Raw genomic sequence first — 14,420 nt, forward strand, 5'->3', positions numbered from 1 at the left:
CCTTTTTTACCAAGCTCACCGGCATAGTGACTCAATGCTTCATGGTATCATGTGCAGTGTTATGAAACGGTGGCTCCTGAAGGTGGCAAGGCTTGGCCAAGGTCATTCCGCCTCTAAGCACACTGATGCAGGAACACAGAGCCTTTCACTCCAGAACCCAGGAATTTCACCTTGCCTGATAATCACAGGGGAGGGGTAGCTATATTTTATTATACTTTATTATTAGAAGAGAGAGCTATTTTCAGAGGAGGTGAGTTCTGATCTTGCCTGCCTGGAAATTGCTACTCTATCTTGGTAAGTCTGGGGATTTATTTCTCGATTTTCTGCTTGATTCTCTTCTTTATGTCGTCAGACGACTCACCTTCCAGAAATGTGAAGGAGAGAGAAGACTCTTGTCCAACTCCACATTTTTTCCTCCACAGTTAAAAGTCCATACAAGTAAATAGGTATATTAGATGATATCTGGGTTTTCTAAGGTAAAATGGTTTGGTTAGAAGTTTGGGAAACGGTATTTTTCCCCCTCACAAAAACCATGTTTTCAATGGAACTTAAGCCCTCTAGCAAGCTCACAGGACCCTGTCATGAGCCTGCCAGGTGCAGGGGAAAGGTAATGTGGGTGAGGAAGATGAGGTAAGTGTCTGTTCCTTCCTTTAATTCCAGACTTGCTCCGGATGAAACCTCGAAATCAGTAATTTTCCTGGTAGTATCTCTTCACCATCTCAGAGTTGATCCCATGTGCTAGTGCCCCCTTACCTTTCTTTTACTCTGAACAGCCCCTAAACGAGGCCTGCCTTATGCCAAAGAGTCTCCTAAATTCTAAAACTACCTGCCTGCCTCCCTTAGTCTTTCCACCTCACCCTCTAATCTAAATGGCCAGTGTAGGGGAAAGTAGCCTAGTAAACTAATTCACACTAAAATGTGAAAGGCTGATTTTTCTTACCCCCTCTAGAGGTGTTTGCATTTTTATAAGATTAGTAATAATGCAAGTGAAGTTGCAGGTGGTGGGAAGTTTAGAAGTGAAGTAAAATGAAGTGAAAAAGAACTATGATGTAGAAGTTATTTTGGAAGAGCTCTGGCATAATATGGGTGGGTCAGCACAAGAAGGGGTTTTTTTGGCTCCAGCCCTCGATGCCACCACCTCCTCGAGGACAAACACACATCTCCTCAGTTACCGTGGCTTCTAATCTTTTCCTCATCATCTGGACACCTATTAGAATGATAGCGTTTCAACACTGAAGCGGGTTCTAGAGTTAATGTCATGATCTCACTTTATAATTGAAGAAGGCTCAGCCAGCAAGACCCAGTTCGCACACTGATGGGTGGCAGAGTTTGGCACCAGAATCCAGTTCCAAGGACCTGGAGCATGTTCTTCTACACGCCACGCTTAGTATTCAGAAGTCCTATGAAATGTGCTTAGACACACTCAGCTTTCACCTTGCTCGCTTATCCACTTGGATTTTCTCTTTTCTTTGGAGTTGACAGGTGCAAGCCATCGTGCTGGAGGGAAGATAAGCTGAACTGGTGTTCACCCCAAAACGTTCTGCTGCAGAAGTTGGGGATTCTCTGTCCCCTGTGGGTGGGACCATGGAGGATTGAAGTCGAGGCTGTTTGGGGACCCAGAAACACGCTTTCTTCTTCACTAGCTACTCAGGGGACATGCATGAGATTCAACAATACGTGTGAAAAATCTAGGACGGTATTGCCTCTCCCCTTCCATTGGAGACACCCCCTTAGCGGTGCGCAAGAGCTTGGCCTCTGGAAGAACAGGCAGGCGGGACCTCATCCAGGATCCCCGGCTGGGTGACCTTCATACATTCTAGAAACTCTGTGCATCAGCTTCTCCATCTAGCAAATGGGAGCATTAAATAGTTTACACCTATGGGCTGTTTGCTCTCTGTGAGGGCTTGCTAAGTGTGGCCATCGCCACCATTATTGACCATACCTTGTGGCTATTATTACTTTGCTTTGAAAACTTTTTTTAAGGAAGGCTCGACTTCCTGGTCTGAGCGCCTTTCTCCATGGCTGGCAATCTGTAAATCACCCCAGGTTATGCTGACCCTTTCTAAAACTCTTGTCAAGCAGACCTCATTGTGTGTGGTGAGTCACCAGCACTTGGAAGTGGACACTGAGTCAGTGGGCTGTCAAAGGGAGGTCAGAGGGTCCCTGGGCTCAATGTGAGGCCAACCTGCCCCAGGCACTGCAGGAACAAAGCACACGTAGGGCTGTTGACTTGGGCACCGGGGCACCGTGGGAACCTGGGAACCGGCTCCTCAGGTTGGGGAACTTGAAGTGCCGGGAGATGCCTGAGCTCTGAACCCACAGAGACCGGACTCTGATTTCAGCTCAGCCCACCCTGCTGTGCGAGCTCAGGCAAGTTGTTTGCCCTCTCTGCGCCTCGCTTCTCATCATCTGCCACTGGTGATGGTTTTAATAGAAATGACTTCATGGGATAAATGCCTGGGGAAATGTTGACAATCACATAAATACTCGATCCACAGTAATCATGGCTCTTGCTAGCACCACTGTCATGATCTTTAGCAGTAGCAGGAGTGGGACAGACGGTTCCGAGGGGCAGACACGGTGGAGAACCGGGGAGCGCTGGCCGGACCAGGCGTGGCTTCGAGGTGGTGTTTTCAGTAGTGATTCTTCGTTTCAGTGTACAGAGTCATGGCTTATCCCTTCTTGCACTCTACGAAGGGGTGAGCGATGCATGTTCAAGTCATTTCCATGCTGGAGAGGAAGATTCTGAGGAAGAGTGTAAGCAGCCTGCGTGCAAAATCCCAGAGCTGGTTAGGCTGCGGGCAGGCGCTGGGCTTCTGTGCTCGCTCCAGGACACCCGCCCCGGCGTGCCAGGCCTGACTCCACACATGCTAAAAATGTGAATGTCACACATTCATCCTGAGTCCTTGATCTCAATTGGCCCTTCTGGTTTCCTGCCATCTGCAAATCTGCACCTCCTTTGTGTTTCTTTGTGTTCACATTTTATGCCTGTGCCACCTCATTTACTTCCCATGTTTCAATCTCTGCGTTTCCATTTTTCTTTTTAAAAAGCAGTGTTTCTCTCTCTCTCTCTCTCTCTCTCTCTCTCTCTCTCTTCCCTCCCTGACACCCCCACCTTCTTCCTCCCTCCACACCAATCAAATTCCTGCTTGTTTCTTGCCATATTCATTATCCTACCTCATTCCCCCTCATTCCTAGAAAACAGCTCACAGGCTCACCCTCCCCCAGCCCGCAGTGCCCAGCCTCCCTCCATAAATCCCAGCAGCCTGGCGATCGGGAACTTCGGCATCACACTTCACAGCTCAGAGTTTACACTACTTGTTCCTACTCTCCCAGCTCCTGCTCTCCAGGGTTTCTGTGTGTGTGTGTGTGCGTGTGTGTGTGTTTTAAAAAGGCTCCACTTTAAAAACATCCTGGGCACAAGTTGAACCCACAGCGAAGTTTACTTGCACATTTACACATTTCATGGTTTTCTTTTAACTAGTAGCTCAGGTCTACGCTCAATTACGCAAGTGAAGAAAGACCAGATCCTCAGGGAACACGTTTCTCTCTACTATAAAGAAGAGAAGCCAAACATTCCACAGAAACCGGGGTCCTGGGTGCACCCACTCTCTCCACGCCCCCCCCCCAGCCCCAAGCTGGTGGGACTTTGCTTTTTCCTTTGTGGGGTCATTCCTCGCCCTCTGCGGAGCGGCCTGCCCCGGGGGGTCTCTGCACACGTGCGTGGCCGCTGCTGGCTCTCCAGAGGGCTCACCTCTCTTCTGCCATTTTACCAGGACACAGGAGGCGGCTTCGCTCTCCCTGCATTTCTGTCCCTGCCCCCAGCTCAGCCTAGCTTTTTCCTGTGTAACTCCACCATACAGCAGCAACTAGCTGAGCTGCTGCTTGCGAGCGAACGAGCTAGAGAGAGAGAGAGAGAGAGAGAGAGAGAGAGAGAGAGAGGCTGCATGCAGCTAGGCCAGGCCTGCAAGCCTGCCTGTCACTGGAGAGTTTTAGTTTGCATTCAGAAGAAAGGGGGAGGAGAAGGTGGAGGGGACCAGTGGGGGGGCCACGGAGAAGGGAGGGAGAATGTCTTGTTTGTGGCTTGTCAGCAATTGCTGGAGACAAGCTTCCATGTGTGAAAGCTACTTGGCATGAATGCCTGGGCCGTACCAAGTGTCAGCGCAGCGAGGGGGAGTCAGAAGAAAAACAGATCAGACCAGAGCAGACAATAGGCCCCTAAAGTGTTCCCCCTAAGTTGCTTTGATGTTGTCCTAGTGTCTTGATACCGGGAGGCCAGGGATTGCAGGAAAAGGGTCTTTTTTGTTTCATTCACTTTCCCCCTCAGTTTCTGAAATGATTCTCCAGAATTTCTCCTCATAAAAAAGGTAAGAGCCCCAACAATCCCTTCCTCGGCGGCAGGCGGGCTTGCCCGTGCCTGGAAGTGGGGGTCTCGCCCCTGCTGCTCAGGGGGGGCGCGGGGCTCCTGCTAGTGGAGCTCGCGCCTCGCCCGCCCTGCAAGTCTTCCAGGGCGCGGCTGGGGCTGGCCCCTCTTTCTAGGGAACCCCAGGAACAGGCTCGGCGCCTCCGGGCTGCTGGGGGAGCCCGAGTGGATGCAGAGGGTGGGAGGCGGCCGAGGGCGCGAGGGAGAACCGGCGAGGGAAGCCGGGGCTGGAGGCGCGAGGCGGAGCCGGTTCCGAGCCGGCCCGGAGCCCCAGGCCCCGGGAGCGGGCGGCGGGCCGGGGTTGGGGGGGCCCCGCGGGCGCCCCGCGATGCAGGAGCTTTGTGTGCGGAGCGTGTGCGCGCGTGTGCGCTTCCCACGCGCGGCCCGGGGCGCCTGGCCGCGCAGGGGGGCGCGCACCCCGAGCCCCCGCACCTGAGCCCCGACTCTCGGGGGAGGAGCGGCGGGCCGGCGGGGAGGGGGCGCGGGGAACTCTGCCGCCAGGCGAGCCAGAAACTTTTCCAGCCTCGGGGCCGTCTCCGGCGGCAGACGCTGAGCGGGAGTTGCGGGGCGCCCCGGGCCTCGGTTTCCCCATCTGCAGCACCCGGGGGGTCGGCCGGGGAGGCTGCGCGCACCCCGGGGCTGGGCCGCGCAGAGCGCAGGGTTCTGTCCAAAACCGGGGAGAAACCCTCCGCCAGAGCCTGCGGAATCCGGGCAAGTGTTATCATTATTCTTGATCATCCTCGTCGTGATAATAAAACCATCATTTAAGACCCTGGAGACAAATAGACCCGGGGACACAGATCAAATGTCTGCGCATTTCTAAGGGAACAAAAAGCCTTTTTCCACCTGTTGGCTTCTGTCTTTTTCTCTTGTGTCTTTTCGTGAGATTTATTGGCCGATTTGTCCAGAGAATGGGGTGGGAGGCGTCGGGTTGCCCGGTCCGCCTCCCTCGGACATATTTTTTTTAAAAAGAAGGTCAATGTGAGATGCTCGGGAGGGAAAACGTGGCTCCCGGGAAGAGGAGTTTCTTCCGAGCTTGCAGACACATCTGTAAACTCTACCTTGGAGGTTAAAGATTTTTATGGTGGCTTTTAGAGATTAAATGAGATTTATTTACAATTGCTGTTTATCAGAGAGTAAATACCTCACTGTGGGTGTGAGGGGAAGAATGTGCAGCCTGTTTACTCGCCCGGCGGTTTGTGGATAAAACCTCTTGCTTGTTAAAGTGACATCTTGAGAGATGGGAGGAGAGGGCGCAGATCAGGGTCTAATATGGTTGTTCTTTTTTTAATTTTAAGAAAAACGCGCTTGTTTTCTTAGATGGTGGATTTCCTCGCCTCTCTTCTTCCACGGCGATTATTTCAAGGCTCTCAGTTGTAGCTCTCTTTGAATTCTCTGGGGGAATTTCGCTTTCTTACCTAATTCTAGGTTTTCTGTGACTCTGCTACTTGTCGAAAAAAATCTGTAAGCGCCTGGGAGGCTGTGCCTTCTCCCATTCTAACTGCAAATGTTTATCAGGCTGACTGCCCGTGACAGCTAGAGATGGAAGCAGGGACTGTAAGAATATGAGGATATTTACGTCCTTCCCACAGAGGCCTGGAGGCCCTGACTTCTGGGCGTGACAGAGGAAGAAGGCAGGATATTTATCCGCCTGGGTCTGACAAGAACCCCCCCCCCCATCATGTTTCATTAGGACAGAGCTGTCCTGCCTGCCCATTTTAAAACTTAATTGCTTTCTACTTTGGAAGCAGAAGATCTCACCATGGTTTGTTTCTGGCAAGATTTTAGGGTCCAGATATCTTCCTAGCAGAACCACAAAGTAAAAGGCTATTTGTCAAGTTTTAAAGGGACACATGGGGACGCGAGGGCCCAGGTAAGAGCCCCAGTAACATGAGGCAGCTCCATGAAGCTGCCCTGGCCTTCAGCCACAGCTGGGGTCCCCGGCCCCGCGGGTCACCTTGCAGGCCACCCTCACCTGGCCTCCACGCTCGATTTTTGCACACACTTGGGTCTGTCCAAGGTGGGCATGCTCAGGCCTGGTCAGGACACACGGCGCAAACTGGCCTGTGTGACAGCTTGATTTTGTGTGCGTTCACTCGTGTACTCACTTTTTATTCCACTTATATTTTAGGGGCATTTACTAGGCACCGGGCACTTTGTTGGGAATGAAAATGTAGGAAAGAACGAGGCAGCTGCGCCCTTTGCAGTCTGCTGCTGTCATTAACATGAACCACATAGTTAAAGAAGTGAGTAATTATAACATTGATAACGTGTATCGAGTGGCATGCAGATACTAGAGTGAAGGACAGAAAGCCGTCTACCTAATTAACCTGAAGTCTGTAACTAGACAGAAGCTAACTGTGCTGTTCTCTTGGTGGCTGAGTTCTTGCCACAGCCAAGCCCCTGTGCACTGGCGCCACCCCACCACAGAATGCCCCAGCACCTCCAAAGACTGTAGAAGATGCTCTGTTTCCGGTGCTTTCTCTCCACTAACACAACGCGGCAGAGGCAGAGATGCTGTCCGCTAGCCATTTCCACCTGTCCTGTTACATAGCTTCACGGGAGTCACCAGCCTCTCTGGTCCTTATCTGCATGGTTCAAGAACATTGGAGGAGAACATTGGGGGCTCTGGAGTCCCTTCATGCGCCCCTAGTTCTTCCAGTTGATACTAAACACTTGGATGCAGAAGATACTCTTGTGCTTGCCATCTTGAAACCCCAAAGACAACAACAGTGTAACAAAATGGCTTTTCCTTCCCACCCCCCCAACAAGGACCCATAGCTATAAAGAGAAAAATAATTCCGAAATCTCTTCCATGGTCCCACTTCGGAGGGGTTACTAAAGTCTTGCTGCTTTGAGGAGGCCAGAGCTAGGAACATCCCAGTCCGTCCAACGTGTGGCCTTACTTGGAGAGAATAAATGACTGCAAGGCCGGCCGTCTCCACGGAGGCAGATTTGTGTTCGTGCTTGTATCACCCTTTTCTGCATTGTGTTTTTCCTTTAGTCCTCAGAGGCGTGTTTTCTTCAGTGTTGTCAATCCATCTTTTCTTTTTTTCTAGATTAATTTAGTAGTTTGAAGCAAAGACAGACATGCCCACCCACACATAAATCATAGGTTTGATGCCTATACTTTGGGAACCCACACAGGTTGTGTGGTTAAGCCCTCTGATGAGTAAAATGAGAGTCACTGCTATGCGCGCGACGTTGTCACACACGACACAGAGGAGCACCAGCCGCTGCAGCAGCCCCACCCGGGCTGCCACCGTGATCTGCATTTGGCACCTGTGGCCACTGCCTCCTCCTGCGAGCACATGATGCCATTTGCAAGTGTTTGATCACTTCCGGCACAGCACCCCCCACTCCATGTGTCTGCTGCTGGAGCTGCCTCTGAAAGAGGCCACCTGAGTAGGCCCAGGGGGAGAGTATTCTGAAAGGGGGGTAAGAAGTGAACAAAACAGGGGCTGGTGGGCAAGGAAGATTTAACAGAACGAGGGGCCCGGGCAGCAGTGCTCTGGCTCATTCTTAACTCTGGGAGATTAAAGATGAAGGCTGGTGACTTCTAGAAGGTGCAGTGTGTGGGTCTGTGTATAAATAAAACTGTTTGTGCCTTTAGACTGAAGGTAAAGCCAGCTCAATGCACAGGACATGCCCCCAACTCAGAGGTTATTAGTGGCCTGTATGAAGTTTTATTAGAGAGGATTTTGTAGAGTTTTTTGAGGCTCCCCCCAAGAACCCATATATAGACGATATAAAATGGAAATTTTCTCCATTTCTTTTAACCCTTGGCATCTGATGCACTTTCAAGTGATACCTTCTTAGCCCCCTCCTGTAACAGCCCTATGAGTTAATTAATATTGCCATCCTTCTGTTCCATTCGAGGAAGGGGGTGGGACTCAACCAGACACTCACAAGAAAATAAGGGGCAACACGGCAGGACGATTAATTCTCCCTTGTTGGGTCAAATCCCTTCAAGAGACAGGAAGCAAAGAGGCGAGGCGACCAGCACGATATTTAGGTCAAAGACACTGTGTTGACAGGGCATTAAAATAAATGCCTTAGCTTCGGTCCCATTTTTAAAGATTGAAATTTAAATGTTAATCCAAAGAAAGGGATTCCTGAATATAATTTAATGACTTTTTTTTGGAACAAAGTACGTTGGACCAGGTTCTGTTTTTGCCAGCCTTGACCTTGAACTCCCCATTCTAGGTCCTGGACTTCTGTGACAATGAGAGGATGGGACAGAATCGTCTCGAAGAGTCCTCCCAGCTCTGTTATTCAGTATTTCTCTGATTTTAGGAACAGGCTTTTCCATGAATCTGGTCTTGGCACCTCCCTATACAAGGCCCAATGCAAGAACCATGGTTACCAAAGGGGAAATAGGAGTTTTGTGGGGATTAGAGGTTTAGTCCTTATACAGTCATACAAACTGTTGGCATTTTGAAGTGAAAAACATAATAGAAAAGAAGTGAGATTTTAATTTATGGATTTTAAGAGAATTTGCCAGTCAGCATGCAGGCACATGTGCAAGGAGACTAAAGAACCATTTTCCAAAGAATAGGCTGTTTTGAATGCATGTCTTCCTGTATGATAAGTAGGAATTTAAAATGGACGGGCGCTGGTACATCTCTGAGCTTCACTATTCTCACGTGCTTTTTCATAGAAATTGTGCTGTGTCTTTTTACATCCTGCTTACACATTGTTTTGAGGATGTGAGGGACCAGTTGAAGCAACTGGGGTGTTAACGCGACATGCTGTGTGTTTGATATTATGCTTTGGGGGGTGATGAGGAGACTGACAATCTTTATGACACACAACTCCTGCAGGTGCTGCTGGAGACTGTGACATGGTGTTCTGCGTCTGTGTGTGTGCGTGTGTGTGTGTCGTGTGCGCCTGTAGGATGTGAGTAATAAACTGCTCCTGAAATGTGGCCAGGAGAGGGGCAGAGAAGGGAGAATGAACGATGCTTCTATTAATCATGCTATGAGGAATTCCAAGCATTATTCATTTGAAATTGGTTAAACCTTTGAGAAGACATAATTTTAACATTTTACATGGTAGTTCTTAATGCAATATTTAGGACTCCAGAGTAAAGTCTTCTGCTACGTTTTAGGAATATCCTCTTGCTTGTTGCAAGGAAGGCCCGTGCAAGGCTGCTTTGAGATTAAATCATGGACCCTCTTTGAATTGGTCTTATTTCTGTATGAAAAAAAAAAGTATGTAAGGTAATTACCTTCTAACAGGGGAAGGGAATTTTGAAGACCATCTATAGTAATTTTTTGCTTATATTATTCCTTTATCATGGCTGTTTAAAATTCCTGACATCGGCTCTCTGGCTTCACTTTATAACAACCCTGAAGTAGATACATAAGAGAAATGTATTATTGACTTTGAAGACGGGAAAACAGGAATAGGTTTATGAAGTGGCATAACCAGGAAGCTTTTTAGCATTTAAGAATATACACCGTAGAAAATATCTGAAATATTTGGTTATTGATGAATGCTAAATATAGAGGAAAAGAAACTCACATTCTACTTATTATTGCTGGTGATCTAATTTTTAGTGTTCTAAGTAATCCTCAAAAGTATTTTTATGGTAGTCACTTAAAGATTCAAATGCTTCTAAGCTAAGCTTTGGAGGACTTTAGTAATTTCCACAAAATTCATAATCAGTCTTTTTTTTGAGAAAAAAATACACAAACTCAAAGTAAACTGTAATGGCAGTCAAGCCAACATTTGCTCTGAAGAGAAACTTGTGAACCTCTGGGTGGCTTTATCTGGTCTGCTACTAGGTATATTCGGCTTCCCGTTATCCTTGGGACCTGTGTGGTTAGTGTATGTCTAAGAAGGAAAATTTTGCTGAGGGTCTATGGACAAGGGGCATTTTGAATATGGGTCAAACACCCACTTTCTGCAGGGATGCCTGTCTCAGAGGCCCACTATACAGAAACCCGTAACACAGTGAGGTGCTTAAGGCAACCACAGTCTAAAGAAGGTGGGATTTGAGCTCTTGTGCTAAGGCCCAGGCCTCATCCTTTATAAGCCAACACCCACTGTTCCTTCGAACCTCATCCTGGGCATTTCTTTCTGGATGCTTCTTAGGCCCAACTCTTCCTATCTGCTCCATTGCTGCTGGGCTGGGTGTACACTTATCCCAGTGGCTGGTGTCTGCCTCCTCTCTGAACGACAGCTCCTCCAGGCTCGAGGCTCTCTTTAGTTTTTGAAACAGTGATACCTAGCATGGGGTGAAACAGAGCAGGGAGCGACAAATGCTGCTGGATGAATAAACAATTCACGTTGAAATACAGCTTATTCATAAGTTTAAACGCAGAAAGACTCTCATGCAGCAATCTTAAATGATACAACTTTATGTCCCCCATAAAAAAGGACATTTCTTAGAGTATTCACCCTTCCCCCCTTTTGCAAGGAATAAATCACCCCATTCATAGCAAAATGTTTTCGTATCTGAGTCGTCCTTTTCCTTATGCCCACCGTTCTCCCTAAATCTCATTTGTCATATTTCCTATTTTGGATTTTGTGGTCCCCTTACCCAAGGGTTTTTTTTTTTTTTTAACATATCAAAGAATCGCAGATGATAAATAAGATGGTGGAGTTTGTCTTGGTAGCAGATAGTTGCCGAAAAGCAGTTTCTTCTGTCTCAGAAACGGGAAAACAGAGATCTTTAAGGAAATCTGGACAAGCAAAGAATATTAACACTTGATTCCAGGACTCTGCCGCTGTGACCCATTTGAAACAAAGAAGAGGTTAATAAATTTAGCTTTACTCTTCTCAAAATATGCTGCAAAAACCGGGCTTCATAGGGCTATTTGTTGTGAGGATGCACGCAGACTGAACTAGAAGGCGCTGAGGCAGCTCTTGTAGCAATGCCATTCTTTCACGGCGAGTTTGCATTCCTTGGGCCCTTTCTGTGACCTGTTGGTCTTCTAGCTGGACTCTGAGTCACGTCCCTCAATTTCATAGCTATCCCTTATCCCTAACGTTGCATCTTTGACTTGCCAAGACCCTTTCCACCCCAACTCCGTCATGGCTGCTTCCTCATGACACTTTCCTTATAGTCTTTCACTTGTAGTTTTCTCTGATAATTGCTTTATTCTCTCAGAATTACCTAATTCAGATTCCCAAGAAAGAATCCAATGACCCCAACACATCTTTGCATTACCACTCTCATAGTTCTCTAACCAGACTATGGTTGGAGTTGCTAGAAAAATATGTCAAAGCTGTACCTCTCCAGTCCAAGATCCTGAAACTGAGGGAGGTGGGTAGGTCAGGGGCTGGTCTCTTGATATGAAACTAGATGGCCTTCTAGTAACAACTATGGAAGGGGCCATCTTTCCTTCCGTGTAGCTGGCAACAAGTGTACTTGACATAGCTAACATAGACCCATTATGGAAGTCTAGGAAATTAAGCATAACCAGGTTATTAAAAATTCAAAGGTTTCATGGATGACAATTAGTATAACTGAGCTAAGAAGAACCTGAGAACAAACAGAAAATTTATAATCAGGAAAAAATTGGGAGGAGGAAGTTTGTTAGAGTTAGTTCTTAGGTGAATGACTTTTTTTCACACATTTATTAAAAAGCAAGAGTAGGTGAGTAGTAAGAATAAGATTATATTGACATGGATCCCAGAGACTAGTTTAAAAAGCAATCAGAATCCTGGAATTGGGGATCAGGGAGAATGTAAAGAGGAACCCAAACTCCTTAGGGGGTTTCTGCCTTTGCTTCCCTCCTATAATTTCTTCTTCTAGTTTTCTATGCTATATTTGATCCCTCTTATCGTATGTTTCTAGAACAATCTGTCTCAAACTAATGACATGACCTTGGGTTGGTTATTTATTCTCTCTGAAACTCAATTTACTCATCTGTAAAACAGGAATAATGATTATTATTTCAATAGCTTATTATGGGAATTAAATCAGATGGTATAATATATTTAAAGTGACTTGGACACATTACCAAAGACATACTGGTGCTCAGTCAATCGTAGTGATTATTCCAGCACGTAGGAAGGAACCATCAACAGAACAATGTGTTCAGTAAAATTTTACTTGTTATATCATGCATTCCTTATAATAATCCTAAAAGATTTGTATTACTGTTTCTACTTTATGAAACATAATAGTAATACTTAATTATTTGCTATGAGCAAGACCCTTTCATGCATTATCTTATTTAACCAAGATAGGTGAGATGAATGTCTGCATCTCACAGTGGAGGGAACTGAGGTCTAGAGTTTAACTTGCCTAACTGGTAAGTGGAGACCAGAACTTGTGTGAGAGTCTGTCTGCCCTGCGGCCAGGCCCACATCAGCGTTTTCCAGATTCACATAAGTGATGAATGTGAACACGACTGACTCATGAGCAGATCCTTCTAGGGGAGCACTTCCGCTGTTCACTACCCAAGATTTGTGCTGACTGGATGAAGGATAGTCAAAGGTACACATCTACCTAGCTGCCTCTGAAGCTGGCGCCATGATTAGACAGCCAAGGGAAAATTCTGGAAAGGGTTCCCAGGGAAATTTTAAGATCTCTCAGGCCTGACCAAATGATGTAGCCGACAGGTGTTGAGTATCTGCTGTGGGTCAGGCAAGGAAAAATAAGCTCGGTGTAGCGAATGCGAGACGAGTAAGAGCGAATCCCTCCCTTTAAGGTGCTTTCATTCTTCTGGAGGGAGATAGATGTTCACACAACTAATAATAAAGCATACAGAAATGCACCAAGGTAATGTGGTAGACCAGAGAGAAAATAATTAATTCCGTGGTAAAGGGAATGGTGGTGGGAGGACCTAGGGAAGCTTCATCCTGGAGACGACCCTGCAATGGGAGTTGAGGGGACAAATACAGAAGTACTGGGAGTCTTCTGTAGTTTCCTTTTCTTCACATGAGATTTTTATGAAGGCTGGTCTAAAGCAACTAACTACTGCAATCATATGTTGACTGATAATAGTGCTTTCAAAGATTAGGTTCCTTGACTAAAAGTAGACAGCTATTCTTACTAAACATACAAATATATTGGTGTTTCTATCAAGGGAGACAGAAAGTGGAATTCTTTGTTCTGTGCATCCAACATAGATGGTTGGGAACCCAGCAATCCACAAAGCCCTGCAAGTCCTTCAAGCGACCGCATAATACACAGTATCAGTATTTGACTACATTGTGTGGTATTGAATGGTTCTAGATACTGGCAAGTGAGTCATTTATCTAGTCACTGGAGATTTCAGTCAGTAGTTGGGAATGCCCGATTTTCCTTGCATACAATACTAGACCATTTAAAAAAACAATTGGAGGCAATTCTAATGTAAAACATTCTGTCTTATCCCTATCAGTATATTCAGATCAGTATTCTGTGTATTTGGATTATTGTTTCTGGTTGGTAATTAAATGGACCCTCCACATCCTGATCTTGTTTCAAGAGGCCAAGTAGACGCCTTCTGTATACAGAGGATACCCACTTGCAGTGGGACTGTACAGACTCGTCTTTACAGAGTAAGGGAGAAATCCGGCTAAGGTCTCTTGGTTTGGTTTGGTTCTTTGTCAAGTCCGCTTCCCAGCATTCTGCACATTATGTTCAGGTTTCCTTAAAGGTCTGGTGCAAATGTCACTTTCCTAACGAACTCTTCCTCAATCCCTAAAGCCTGAGGACTCTCTCTAGTCCCCCACTGTCCTTGTCATCTGGAACTTTCCTTAGAGTGATCATAAGAAAAGCTCACTACCACAGAGCCCTACGTAGGTGATAAATAGGGCTGAGCTTTAATTTCTACTCACCTTTGCAACCCCCAAGAACACCCCAAGGGGCCCCTGCCTTACTCAGTGGCTTTGCTGGGTTGGCTTTGGTGATGAACATTGATGCCTGGACCCCAGAGCCCTTTTTGAAAAGAAACATTGCTTTAAAAAAAAAAAAAGCATCTTAATTGACTTTGGAATGAAAGAAGCCATGTAATATAAACAAGCATTGTAATTTTCATTAATAAGGATCATTAAA

Source organism: Talpa europaea, assembly GCF_964194135.1.
Source record: "Talpa europaea genome assembly, chromosome: 9".
Lineage (NCBI taxonomy): Eukaryota > Metazoa > Chordata > Mammalia > Eulipotyphla > Talpidae > Talpa > Talpa europaea.